Source organism: Rhinopithecus roxellana, chromosome 20 (genome assembly GCF_007565055.1).
Source record: "Rhinopithecus roxellana isolate Shanxi Qingling chromosome 20, ASM756505v1, whole genome shotgun sequence".
NCBI classification, from domain to species: domain Eukaryota; kingdom Metazoa; phylum Chordata; class Mammalia; order Primates; family Cercopithecidae; genus Rhinopithecus; species Rhinopithecus roxellana.
In genome coordinates, this window is record NC_044568.1 from 53,891,480 (window position 1) to 53,905,269 (window position 13,790).

The 13,790-nt window shown below is 45.8% G+C and overlaps 1 protein-coding gene across 2 annotated transcripts in view; it reads left to right on the forward strand.

The window, feature by feature from the left end:
- MBTPS1 (membrane bound transcription factor peptidase, site 1) overlaps window positions 1–13,790 on the forward strand; it is a 67,225-nt gene continuing 53,435 nt past the window's right edge. For both annotated transcript variants that reach the window (XM_010355642.2, XM_030924369.1), the window contains exon 1: window positions 1–203. The gene's annotated coding sequence lies outside the window, so the exon portion shown is untranslated. The remainder of the gene's footprint in view (window positions 204–13,790) is intronic.

Here is a 13,790-nt window from a genome sequence, read left to right on the forward strand (position 1 = left end):
CGCGCACGCAGGCCCGGGAGCGCGGGACACACAGGGCACGCTGGGTCTGTGGGGCTGACGCTCCCAGCTGTGGGCCTCCCTGGCCCTGTCGCCCAGTCTCGCGAGAGTTGGGAGTAAACAGCCCCGAATGGAGTGCCCAGGCGTGTTCGCCGCGGAGGCGCCGTTATCCCGGGCCCGCCGGCCCTGAGCTCCAGGCGGCGCAGGTACGTCAGCCGCCCGCGCGCGCGGCCTTCCCGGACAGCTCCCCTGCCCGCCTGTCTAGCAGCGGCGGCCCACTCGCTCAGCTGTGCCGGCTGCGTCCGAGGCCCCAAGGCGAGGGCTGCGGGGGCCGGGCCGGGCCGGGCCGGGGAAGATGGGCGCGGGGCCTCCGGTGTTGTTTGGACACAGCGTGCCTGTCCCGCGGCCCTGCGGGGGTGTGCGCGCTCCGGCGGCTTGTTCCGTTGCATGGTTTTCTTTACGTGAAATGAGCATTCACCGAGTGAAACAATACGCCCTGCTCTGGCCCCGAGCCTGCAAACAGACTGAATTCTAGGTGCGCTTCCGGGGCAGTGCTGGCTTCAGGTTTAAAAGACCTCGAGTCTTTGCCTTATCTCGGTCTGTGCATATTCCACTGCTGGTTTTTGGAAATGCAGGGATCCTGTTCGGCGAACTCTCAGAACCTGGTTGCCTTTTAAACCTGTAGCATCTTAAAAATCTTGCCTCGCCTTGGCATGGTTGCGCTACCTAAGATCGTTGTGGATCGTCAATATTTTTATTAAGATGTTTACTTTTCGTATTGGGTTGTCTATTTGTCTACACAAGTTATTAGATTCTAATCGACACTTCCAAATGACATGGAGTTGTTAGATTGTGATTGACACTTCCAAATGACATGGAGTGGAATATGACCTGAATTGAATTCTGGAGACTCGTCCTTAAGTCTTAACTATGTAGGTAAGCCCTCCTAACGTCAGGGTCTGCGATTGTATATGTAAGAAAAGGAGGGCTTGCAGAAGAGAAGTAATTCCTCTCATTTTTTGTTTTTCAATCTGGAGAATCCGCTTTTATTATTTATACTTATTTTTTAATGTAAGGGCTTCATTGAAGTAGAATTTACATACCATAAAATCCACCTGTTTTAAGTGTACTATTCAGTGGTTTTTAGTAAATTTACAGCTGCACAGTCACCACCAAATCCACTTTTAGAACATTTCCGTTACCCCAAGACCTCTGATGCCCATTCGTGGTCAATACCCATTTCCAAGCTCCGCCACAGGCAACCTTTCATCTACTTTGACTTTCTAGATTTGCCTTTAATGACTATTTCATATATTCAGATGGAAACATATGATATGTGGCCTTTTGTGTCAGGCTTCTTTCACTTAGCATGTTTTCACAGTTCATCCATGTTGTAGCATGAATCAGGATTTCATTCCTTTTATGACCAAATAATATTCAGTTGTATGGCTCTACTGCATTTTGTTTAAACATTTATGCAGAATACTTTTGTCAAATAAAATTTTATTTTATGCTCTAGTGTGTGATGCAGATGACAGCAAAATTGTTGATTGGGGATGGAAGCTGGGACCTGACCCAGACACGTGTCAAACTACTGCACTCCCCAGGCACCCTGTATAATCAAGAATTGGTCCTTTCTATATAAAAAGGGGAAATTCCAATGCAGAGCTTGCGAAACCTTTGAAGCACCTAGGGATGAAGTGGGAGCTCTTCTAGTCAGGAGGTTAGCAAGAACTAGGAAGACTGGGCCGGGCGCGGTGGCTCACGCCTATAATCCCGCACTTTGGGAGGCCGAGGCGGGCGGGTCATGAGGTCAGGTGTTCAAGACTAGCCTGGCCAGTATGGTGAAACCCCGTCCTTACTGAAAATACAAGAATTAGCCGGGCACAATGGCAGGCGCCTGTAATCCCAGCTGCTTCGGAGGCTGCGGCAGGAGAATCGCTTGAACCCAGGCGGCAAAGGTTGTAGTGAGCCAAGATTACGCCACTGCACTCCAGCCTGGGTGACAGAGTGAGACTATGTCTCAAAAAAAAAAAGAACTGGGAAGACTGAAGGCTGAGGTGAACTGTGCATTGCTCCCATCATTACTGCAGAAATCTGCTTGAGGAAACGCTTTATTTATTTATTTATTGAGACAGGGTCTCCTTCTGTCGCCAAGCTGGAGTGCAGTGGCAGATCTCAGCTCATTGCAACTTCTGTCTACTGGGTTCAAGCGATTCTCCTGCCTCAGCCTCTCGAGTAGTCGGGACTACAGGCGCCTGCCACCACGCCCGGCTCGTCTTTGTATTTGTAGTAGAGATGGGGTTTTACTATGTTGGTCAGGCTGGTTTCAGACTCCTTGACCTTGTGATCCGCCTGCATCGGCCTCCCAAAGTACTGGGATTACAGGCGTGAGCTACCGTGCCCAGTTGAGGAAACGCATTTTAAAGTAAAATAAAGAAGGTAAGAAGTTTGGAGGTGCCCTGTGTGTGGCCCACTAATACTGGATGACTCAAGGGTGAGACTAAAAGACAAGAGTGACCTGTGTGAAATAGTAGGCAGTGAAGACACCACAGACCAAGGTTTCTCACTCTTGACTGTAGTGATACATTGGGATGAACTTTTTTTGTTTTAAATACAAGACCACCTGATGGATAGAGTGTGCCAGAAGAAATGGTTGCATTGGATGTAAGAATACACCAGAATACAACTTTGTCGACCAGGCACGGTGGCTCATGCCTGTAATCCCAGCGCTTTGGGAGGCCGAGGCAGGCGGATCATGAGGTCAGGAGATCGAGACCATCCTGGCTAACACGGTGAAATCCCATCTCTACTAAAAATACAAAAAGTTACCCGGGCATGGTGGCACACGCCTGTAGTTCCAGCTACTTGGGAGGCTGAGGCAGGATAATCACATGAACCTGGGAGGCAGAGGTAGCAGTGAGCCGAGATCGCGTCATTGCACTCCACCCTGGTGACAGAGTGAGACTCCGTCTCAAAAAAAAAGAAAGAAGACACCTTTGTTTTACTATAGTTTGGTCTGGCATGACTTAATTGTTAGCCTGTTAAACAGTGGTAATACAGCCAAGTATGCAATTGGTTCTGACGGTGGTAGTTTTTCAGCCGACTTTTAGTTGGACTGGATAGTAACCTTTTGTGGTCTAAACACAATTCAGTCTCCTTTGGAGCTATTTTAGTAAACTAGTTTATTACAAAGCGAGGCATAGCTGCATAATTAGATGATTATCGGGTGATACAAGTCATTTTCTCTCACCTGCATTATGTTCTAATTATTTTTAAAGAGATAATTTCAGGTATATTTTAGTTATGCCCAGAATTATAATCTTTGTGATATTCTTTTCTTGTGAAAATTGTAAGTGGGAGGCTCCAAGAGCTGCACAGCCACCAACTGGGCCAGCTGCTTGCTCGGTAATCCATTTCTTCTGCCGAATCTCCCTTCTACACAAATCCCATTAAGTCCTGTTTTCTATGTCTATAATTTGAACTGTGTCTTTTTAAGTTAGTGTTTGATGTCAAAAATTTTAAATTATTCCTGTATTAGAGATGTAATCATTCTCATGAAAAATCGATAGGTATAGAAATACTGTCTTTTAAGGTTATGCCTTTGTATGGAAAGATAACCAGGTCTTCTGCATAAAGAATTTATAGAAACTAAATCCAGTTAACATTTAGTGGATCCAGTAACAGCCCTAAGTAGGCTCTCTTAAGTGATATTAAAAATGATAATAAGCCTTTCAGAATGAACTAGCCAAAAGCTTAGTACTTTCAAAGGCTGTCTTTTCCTTAGGCTGGAAAATAGCTTTAGACAGATCTTTGGCAACGATTTGTAGGAGATAGACCCCTTTTAAGCTTTAGTATATGTACAAATAAAATTAAATCTAGCATATATATTTGAATTTTTGTGCCACTGTCTTACCAGAAAGTGTGATTTATTCTTTTTTTTTTTTTTTTTTTTTTTTGAGATGGCATCTCACTGTCACCCAGGGTGGAGTGCAGTTGCTTGATCTTGGCTCACTGCAACTTCTGCCTCCCAGGTTCAAGCGATTCTCCCAGCCTCAACCTCCTGAGTAGCTGGGATTACAGGCACATGCCACCACACCCAGCGAATTTTTGTATTTTTAGTAGAGATGGGGTTTCACCATGTTAGCAGGCTGGTCTTGAACTCCTGATCTCAGGTGATCCGCCCCCACCGCACACTCCCAGCCTCAGCCTCCTGCAGTGCTGGGGTTACAGCCATGAGCCACCAGGCCTGGCCTATTCTTTAAAATTTATTTGAAAAGGTTTATTAAAATACTTAAATGATATGTTTTATCTAAGTATAAAAGTAACGTGCTCCCTATAAACATAAATAAAATAAAGCAGAAGTTAACTATCTGTAATCATACAGTTGAAAGGTAGAACCACTGTAACCATTTTGGTATGTGGCTTTGAGTGGGTTTTTTTGTTGTCGTTGTTTCCTTTTGAGACAGAGTCTCAGTTGCCCAGGCTAGAATACAGTGGCTTTATCTCCGCCCACTGCAACCTCTACCTCCTTGGTTCAAGCGATTCTCATGCCTCAGCCTCCCGAGTAGCTGGGATTACAGGCATGTGTCACCATGCTCAGCTCATTTTTTGTATTTTTAGTAGAGACAGGGTTTGCTACGTTGGCCAGACTGGTCTTGAACTCCCGGCCTCAAGTGATCCGCCTGCCTTGGCCTCCCAAAGTGCTGGGATTACAGGCATGAGCCACCACACCCAGCTGCATTTTTTTTTCTTACTCATAGACACATTTTAAAATTAAAATGTAAAATAAAATTTGGATTATATGGTATATGAACTGTTTTACTTAACATTTCATTAGCATTTCCCCGTATTTCTATTGTAACAAATGACCACAAACAGTGGCCTAGAACAACGTGAAATTATTGTCTCACAATTCTGGATATCAGAAGTCCAGAATCGGTCTCACTGAGCTCAAGTCAAAGTTTCAGCAGGGCTGTCTCCTTCTGAAGGCTCTGTGGAGAGAATCAGTTTCCTTTTGTTTTTGTTTCTGTAGGCCACCTGTGTTCCTTGGCTCCTGACTTCTTCCTCAGATTATCTCATCCTCTTGATTGCCTTCTTTTTTTTTTTTTTTTTTTTTTTTTTTTTTTTTTTTTTTTTTGAGATGGAGTCTCTCTCTCTGTTGCCCAGGCTGGAATGCAGTGGCACAGTCTTGGCTCACTCCAACCTCTGCCTGCCAGGTTCAAGTGGTTCTCCTGCCTCAGCCTCCCAAGTACCTAGGATGACAGGCGCCCACCACCATGCCTAGCTAATTTTTGTATTTTTAATAGAGATGAGGTTTCCCCGTGTTGGCCAGGCTGGTCCTGAACGCCTGACCTCAGGTGATCTGCCCACCTCAGCCTCCCACAGTGCTGGGATTACAGGCATGAGCCACTGTGGCCAGCCAACCCGTTGCTCCATCGTCACGTCTCTTACTACCTGTTCTCATCTCCTGCCTCTCTCTTATAGAGACCCTTGTAATGACACCTGGCCCACCTGGATCATCGAGGATACTGTCTTAATGCCTTCATTTAGTCACAGCTGCAAAGTCCCTTTGGCCTGTATGCTTTTGTGTATAAAGGAACATTCCCAGGTTCTAGGAATGAGGATGTGGGCATGTTTGTGGGGACCATTGTTAAGCCTACTGCAGGAGGAGCATTTGAAATTGCTGCATGGCATTCTGTGGTATGCACGAACCATAATTATTTAGTCAGTCTCCTTGTTTATGCACATTTAGATGGTCTCCAGCTTTTCCCACTCATAATCTTGCAGTGTGTATCCTTGGACATAAAGCCTTATGTGCTTCCACATTCATACTTCTTGAATTAAATCCCTAGGGGAGATTTTAGAAAAGCAGGCGACCTGCCTCTGACGAGTGCAGCCTCTGGAGCCAGGCTGACCACCTGAGTTTCCAGCCCAGCTGTCCTGCTTGCTGGCGGTGTGGCCCCAGGCAAGTTGCCTGGCTACTCTGGGCTTCAGTTCTTATCTGAAAATGGGGGTAGTAATGGGTTGTTGGGAGGATTGAATGAGTTAATACTTGCAGACTACTTAGAATGTCACCTGCTACATAATCAATGCTCAGTGAGTGTTAGTTTTTGTTATTTTGGATTTGTTGGACCAAAAGTTTTTAATGTTCGTTTTTGAGCGTTTTAATACATATTTGAAAATTGCCATTCTAAAAGGTTGAGTTTTTTTTTTTTTTTTTAATATTCACCAGCAACGTGTGAGAGTACTTACTTTATTGGATTTGTTGACTTAATAAACATGATTTTTATTCTACAGGGGGTGCCTCATTTTTTCTGTCAAAATGTCATTTGATTTGTTGAATGTAAATCATAGAAACACAGATTAATGTTAGCAGAAATTTACCATGAATCTTTTCAGGAATTCTGTCAATTTCCTAAAATGAGATATACTTTTAATTTCCCTTTAACTAGCTCAGTCCCATCTTTGGATGTCCTTCTACATAACAATTGATGAGTGTAAATCTATCTGACATGGTATGTGGTTTGGTTTCATAGCAGTGAACAGCACTGACTGAATCCAATATAAGAGGCTTAGAATGCCCCTGTCACCACATTTAAAATACCCCCAGGCTCGTGCATCCCTGGCAGGTGAGGCTAAATAAAGAACTTATTTTTTCTGCCTGCTTTGGAAACAGGCTGAACCTAACAGGAAGGTTGCACGAACAGTATGAAACCTTTTTTTCTCTGAAGCATTTGCGAGTAAATTGCAGACCTGATACTCCATTATCCCCCGGTATTTTAGTGGGCGTATCTTCCAAGCAAGTACCTTCTTACGTAATCACAGCACAGTTGTCAAAGTCAGGAAATTAGTTTTGATACATCACTACCATCTGATCCACAGGCAGGCTTATTTGGGTTTTACCAGTTGTCCCTGAGTGCCTGTTACAGCAGATGGATCCAGTTTGGATTCATGAGTTGCATTGTCTCTGGAGTCTCCTTCAATCTGGGGCAGTAGCTCAGACATTCTTGCCTTTCATTACCTTGGTGCTTAGGAAAATTCTAGGCCAGTTGATTTTGTAGAATGTCTCTCAGTTTGGGTTGGTCTCATGTTTCTCATGATTTGATTTCAGGTTGTGTATCTTTGTCAGGAACCTCCCAGAAGTGATGCAGGCTCTTCTCAGTGCATCTGCTCTTGTAGACCTGGCTCCATTTGTCCCATTAATGCTTCCCTTGGACAACTTGGTGGAGCCTCTCCGCTGTAAAATGACTTTTCCCCTTTGAAAAGAGAGATTTTGTTAGCAGTAAGGCATTTTGAGATGATGTAAATATCTCATTCTTCTTCAAACTTTATGTCATTGTGGACTCCTGTGTTCCTGTTTTATTCCACCAATTGGGATCTGTTATATTCATCATTTATTGCAATGCTCAGATTGCCCCGGATTTGGTTAGTGGGGGCCCCTCCAGACTGGCTTCCGTGTTCCTTGGACACTTCCCCATCATTCTGTGAGCCTTTCCTCACTGAGTGACACTGTTCCAAACCCGTCTTATTCTTACCCTACCCAACCTGGAACTAGCTCTCTGTCCAAAGAGCCTGGGTTCTTTTAGTGGAGAGAGATATTTAGAACCAATTGTGGGCACTAGGTGGGCTCCTTGCTATTGGGATTTCACTGCTGCCACACCCTTTTGGAGATAGCTAGGAAATGTATGTAGCATGTACACATGCACTTAGATTTCTTTCTTTCTACATCTGTTAGTCTATGTATTGAAAACCTTAAATGCAGACCAGCATTTATCATTTTGTTCTGATACTGAATGGTTCATTTGTATTTTTCTCTTTCATATTTCTAACTCCCTTATCTGACAGTAAGAAAACTCCATCCCATTATATGTAAAATATTTTTTTGATCAGACAGTTTCACCTTCACTGCTATCACCCCATTGCCTGCGTGGTGCCTTCTTTACTTGCCAGGCTCTGACCCCCTCACCTGGTGCCTCTCCCTTCACATACCTTCCTCACTCTGCTCAGACTCTAAGACCCCATGGTGGGCTTCTGCCGTTCTCCCATGAATACCTACCTTCTTGTCTTCAGCAGAATTCTTCAGAAAGGGAAGAAGAAAAGGCAGAGTTAGCACTCTTTTTAGAAAGTGCTTTTCTTGGGCTGAGCGCAGTGGCTCAGGCCTATAATCCCAGCACTTCGGGAGGCTGAGGGGAGTGGTGGATCACCTGAGGTCAGGAGTTCAAGACCAGCCTGGCCAACATGGCAAAACCCCGTCTCTACTGAAAGTACAAAAATTATCTGGGCATGGTGGCGGGCGCCTGTAATCCCAACTACTGGAGAGGCTGAGGCAGGAGAATCACTTGAACTGGGAGACAGAGGTTGCAGTGAGCGGAGATTGCGCCATCGCACTCCAGCCTGGGCAACAAGAGCAAAACTCTGTCTCAAAACAAAACAAAACAAAACAGCAAGCAGTGAGACTCCATCTAAAAAGAAGAAAAAAGTGCTTTTCCTTAGGTGTGTGTGTCTGTATCTGCATGTGCATGCTCTGTCTGCCTGTCCTGCTGCTGCTTACCTGCTTACCTCTCAGTGGTGAGCCTGTCTTGGGAAGTGTGCCCATCAGGTTTGCATTGTATAGTGAGAACCAGGAGGGACCAGTCGTCACAGCTGAATAGATGTATTAGACCCCGGAAAGTGCAGTCTGTGCTTGCAAAGCCTCACGGACTTGTCTAGTGAGTCAGTGGGAACAAGATCTCTTTAGGCCCAGGCCAGATATGGTGGCTCACGCCTATAATCCCAACATTCTGAGAGGCTGAGGCAGGAGGATCTCTTGAGCCCGGGAGTTTGAAACCAGTCTGGGCAACATGGTGAGACCCCATTTCTACCAAAAAAAAAAAAAAAAAGAATTAGCTGGGCATAGTGGTGCTGTTGTAGTCCCAGCAACTGCTGGGCTGAGGTGAGAGGATCACTTGGGCCTCAAGAGGGTGAGGCTGCAGCGAACCGTGATTGTGCCGCTGCCTTCTAGCCTGGGGGACCAAGCGGGACCCTGTCTCAAAAAAAAAAAAAAGGCCCAGGAGTTTGGGGCTTGGTAACAAGTACAGCCTTGGGGACCCCAGTCCCTCTGCCATCATTTACCGGTCTCTTGCCCCCATTTCGGCATTTTTGTTTTCCTTAAAGGAAATATACATTTTAACCACCTTATTCTAGGATTGGGAAACTATAGAAACTTCAGGATCTGTTGCCATATTTTTTGAGCCATAAATCCTTTGAAATAGTGTCTTGTTAGAACCTGGATTTTAGCTCACCTTTTAGGAACACAAGCAGGTCCACAAGATCCAAACACAGCAAGGGGTGTGTCCTTGTCCCTGTCATTTCCAGCCTCATTCATCCCCATGGGATTTTTACACTTGAAGGCACCTTGCAGCCGCTGGTGGTTTGGTAGACTAGAGCAGGTGGGCTGGAGTTGATAGGCTTGGTAAAATGCAGTCTCGCGGCCAGGCTCACCCACTCACTCATGTGGCCCTTTTCCAGAAGGGACCAGTTACTAAACTAGCGGTCTCTGTCTCTTCAGCTTGCCCAGCTTCCTTTTGCAAATTATTTCCCACAGGTTGTGGTTTCCTTCTGACTTTCCTGTGCCCTCTGTCTTTTGTCATGTCTGAAAGAAAAGGCACTGGATTGCCTGGGATTCTGCCCTAAGCCATGCCCTGGACCCTGAGGCTCATCCTAAATTGAACATGCTCAGAGCTCAGCTCCTGCTGGTGTCTCCCAAGCCAGCTTTTCTGCTATCTTCACCGTCTCAGTTAGGGGCAAGTTCCACTGGTCCAGTCGGGCAACCAGCCTCGGTGTTGCCATGAATCCTTACTTGTGTGCCCCCCCACATCTGGTGGACAGCACATCTGTCACTTCTACCTTCGTATCTGTAATGTCATTGCCTCTTATCACCTCCCCTGCCCACCCTGGTCCAAGCCAGCATCTGCTCTCCCTTGGCTCTTTCTATATAGAAGTCCTCCAGATGCTCCCTGCCTCAGCCTGTGCCCTCTTCCACACCGAAGCCAGAGCGATTGGGCTAAAACGCAAGCCTCTTGTGCTCAGGACTGCCTCACACTTTCTCTTCCCATTCAGAATCAAAGCTGAAGTCCTTTCTGGGACCTGCAGGCCCTCCCCGGGCTATCTCCCCCGTTTCCTCGGATTTCATCTTCGGCTTTCCCTTGCTTAACGCCAGCCTCTTTGCCTTTCTTTCCTCACACACACCAGGAGTGGTCCTTGCCCCAGGGCCTTTTTACTTGCTTTCCCATTGCCTGGATTCTCTTTCCCCAGACCCTTGGCCAGCTTCCTGCATCCGAAGGGCCTTCAGTGAAAAGGCCCCTTCTCAGCAGCTGCTGTAGGTAGCACTGTAGCAGAAAGCCAGCCCTCTCCTGACTTGCTGTATTCCTTTTCTTTGTTTTTTCTTCTTCTTCTTCTTCTTATTATTATTAAGATGAAGTTTTGCTCTTGTTGCCCAGGCTGGAGTGTAGTGGTGTGATCTTGACTCACTGCAATGTCTGCCTCCTGGGTTCAAGTGATTCTCCTGCCTGAGCCTCCTGAGTAGCTGGGACTACAGGCGCCTGCCACCACGCACGACTAATTTTTTTGTTTTTAGTAGAGATAGGGTTTCACCATGTTGGCCAGGATGGTCAGACTCCTGGCCTCAGGTGATCCACCCGCCTTGGCCTCCCAAAGTGCTGGAATTACAGATGTGACCCACCGTGCCCAGCTGTTTTTTCTCCTTCCCAAATGTAGTTTTTATCACCATCTAAATACCATATGTTTTACTTGTCTTAGTTACGGTCTGTCTCCCTGCACTGGAAGGTGAGCGCCATGAGGTCAGAGATTTCTATGGTGTTTTGTTTATTACTCTATTCCTACTCCTAGAACAGTTACTGGCTTGTAATAGTTTCTCACTAAATGAGTTGGATGCGTGAACACAGGAGCTCAGCAATCTCATCCTTTGGCCGTGTTTTATCTCTGTGCTGTTCACTGCCATTGGATGGAAGAGGTCCGCATTTCCAGTTGTTGGCTGGGGTGTACCTGCTTGAGGTCCTCTCTGCCCCCCTCGGCTTTCAGCCTCTCCAGACTGACCCGTCTTTGCCTCCCTCCTCAGGCTGGGTGGTGCTGATCCTTGTGCACGTCCGTGTCTTTACAGCGTTGCCATCCTTGGGATGCTCTGCTCCTCCCTCCCTCATGCCCATCTTTCAGTCCTGCCGAGCTCAGATTCTTCCAGAGCTGCTGCGGTGCCCTCTTCACAGCCTGGAGAGAACTGTGTGTCAGTTCAGCATCTATGACCCTGGATGCCTGCCTCTCCTTTGGCATTTTCATTTCCTGCATTTTGTTTAGTTGTGTTTGGCCTCCTTAAATTTAACTAGATCACACTTTGAAGGTTGTGTCCCGACGCGCTAATAATCCGTGTTTGTTCTGTAGTACCTGATAGTATCTTAAGTTGGTAAGTACTCTAAAGTTGCCTGATCTAATGAATAAGTTAAGGTAAAGTGTCTTATAATAATTGCCTTCTCCGTTTTCCAAAAACCCCAAATTTATTATTATTTTTAATTTGGGGAAGAACTGATTACCTTAGAGTTTTTTTTTCATTTATTATTTTTTATTTTTTTTGAGACAGTCTTGCCATCACCCAGGCGGGACTGCTGCAATGGCACAATCTCAGCTCACTGCTGCCTCTGCCTCCTGCGTTCAAACGATTATCCTGCCTCAGCCTCCCCAGTAGTTGGGATTACAGGCATGCACCACAATGCCCAACTAATTTTTTTTTCAGTAGATTTCACCATGTTGGCCAGGCTGGTGTCCAACTCCTGGCCTCAAGTGATCCGCCCGCCTCAGCCTCCCAAAGTGGAATCACACCAGGATTACAGGTGTGAGCCTCCACACCTGGCCTTTTTTTCAGTAAAAAACCCCCAAACCCGGCCGGGTGTGGTGGTTCACGCCTGTAATCCCAGCACTTTGAAAGGCTGAGGCGGGTGGATCACAAGGTCAGCAGATCGAGACCATCCTGGCTAACATGGTGAAACCCCGTCTTTACTAAAAATATAAAAAAAAAATTAGCCGGGCATGGTGATGGGCGCCTGTAGTCCCAGCTACTTGGGAGGCTGAGGCAGGAGAATGATGTGAACCTGGGAGGCGGAGCTTGCAGTGAGCCGAGATCGTGCCACAGCACTCCAGCCTGGGTGACTGAGCAAGACTCCATCTCAGAAAAAACAAAAACAAAAAACAACCAAACCCTTTCTTTCCATTTCTTTTAAAGGCAAGTATCTGCCTAAGTTGTAAGAGAACATCAGCCATCTATTCTGCATGGGCTGTGTTATAAGTTCTTACCTAAGAGTCTTTACCTTTGAGTGAATTTTTTTTTTTTTTTTTTTTTTGAGACGGAGTCTCGCTCTGTCGCCCAGGCTGGAGTGCAGTGGCCGGATCTCAGCTCACTGCAAGCTCCGCCTCCCAGGTTTACGCCATTCTCCTGCCTCAGCCTCCCGAGTAGCTGGGACTACAGGCGCCCGCCACCTCGCCCGGCTAATTTTTTGTATTTTTTAGTAGAGACGGGGTTTCACCGGATTAGCCAGGATGGTCTCGATCTCCTGACCTCGTGATCCGCCCGTCTCGGCCTCCCAAAGTGCTGGGATTACAGGCTTGAGCCACCGCGCCTGGTGAGTGAATTATTTTAGAACAGGTTGAATTAAAGTTGATTTAACCCAGTTGGGTCTAAGATTTTTCTCACTACTATTACTTATATTTGTGTTATATGGAGCCGACATGTGTCGTAGATTATTTAGCTTGAGGCAGAAAAGTTTTAAGAGGCTCTTTTGTTTGTTTTTTAAGTGGAGACAGAGTCTCACTGTGTCACCCAGGCTGGAATGTAGTGGTGCACTCTTGGCCCACTGCAACCCTCCAGGCTCAGGCGATCTTCCTGAGAAGCTGGGACTATAGATGCACCACCATGCCTGACTAATTTTTAATAATTTTTTGGTAGAGATGGGGTTTCTCCATGTTGCCCAGGCTGGTCTCAAACCCCTGGGCTCAAATGATTATTCCTTCCTTTTTAACAGCAACATCAAAAAACCTGCCTTGAGTAAGGAACCCATTTAATAAATATCTTTTAAATATATATTCATTTACTGTGGTATGAGAACTGTTATTACTGGCTTTTATCTTCTTTGGCCAGTAGTCTTTAATTAAGCTAGATACATGCTTCATGTCATTATTTTCTTTGTACTCCACTGCTGGATGTATCAAGCATAAAGAAACTGAGAAATAGGGGCTTACTCCTGAGTAAACTTCTGTGAAACCTGTTAGGGTGGCTTTAGGTGCCCTCTGCTTTTCTGGTCTTTCTGTTTGGCTCTTTGCTTTTGCTCGTGCGTTGGCATTCTCGTTGTTGTTGTTCTTGTCAAGGTGGATGTAACTGCTTTAAACTTTCACTCGTCTCAGATGAGTTCCACGTCTCTTAGTTGCCAGTGCCAGTACTAGAGATAGACTTGTTTTTCAGGATCAGTTGTTAGTACAGTAGTGAGAGTCCCTACTTAGTAAATGTAAAAATATCGTTTGGATATTTTAACCCCTCACAGTACTTTTATCAATGTTTTTCTACTTGCGGAAGCACATGTTGATAGTTCCAGAAACCAAAAACTCAGAAGCACCAGTTTCTGCCAGAAGAATGAGTTTTAGAGCTTGAAGTACCTTTCCTAATAGATGACTAACTCCTTGTCCTTAATGTTTTCTTTTTAAATACAAGTAGTGGGCAGACATGGTGCCTCATGACTGTGATCTCAACGCTT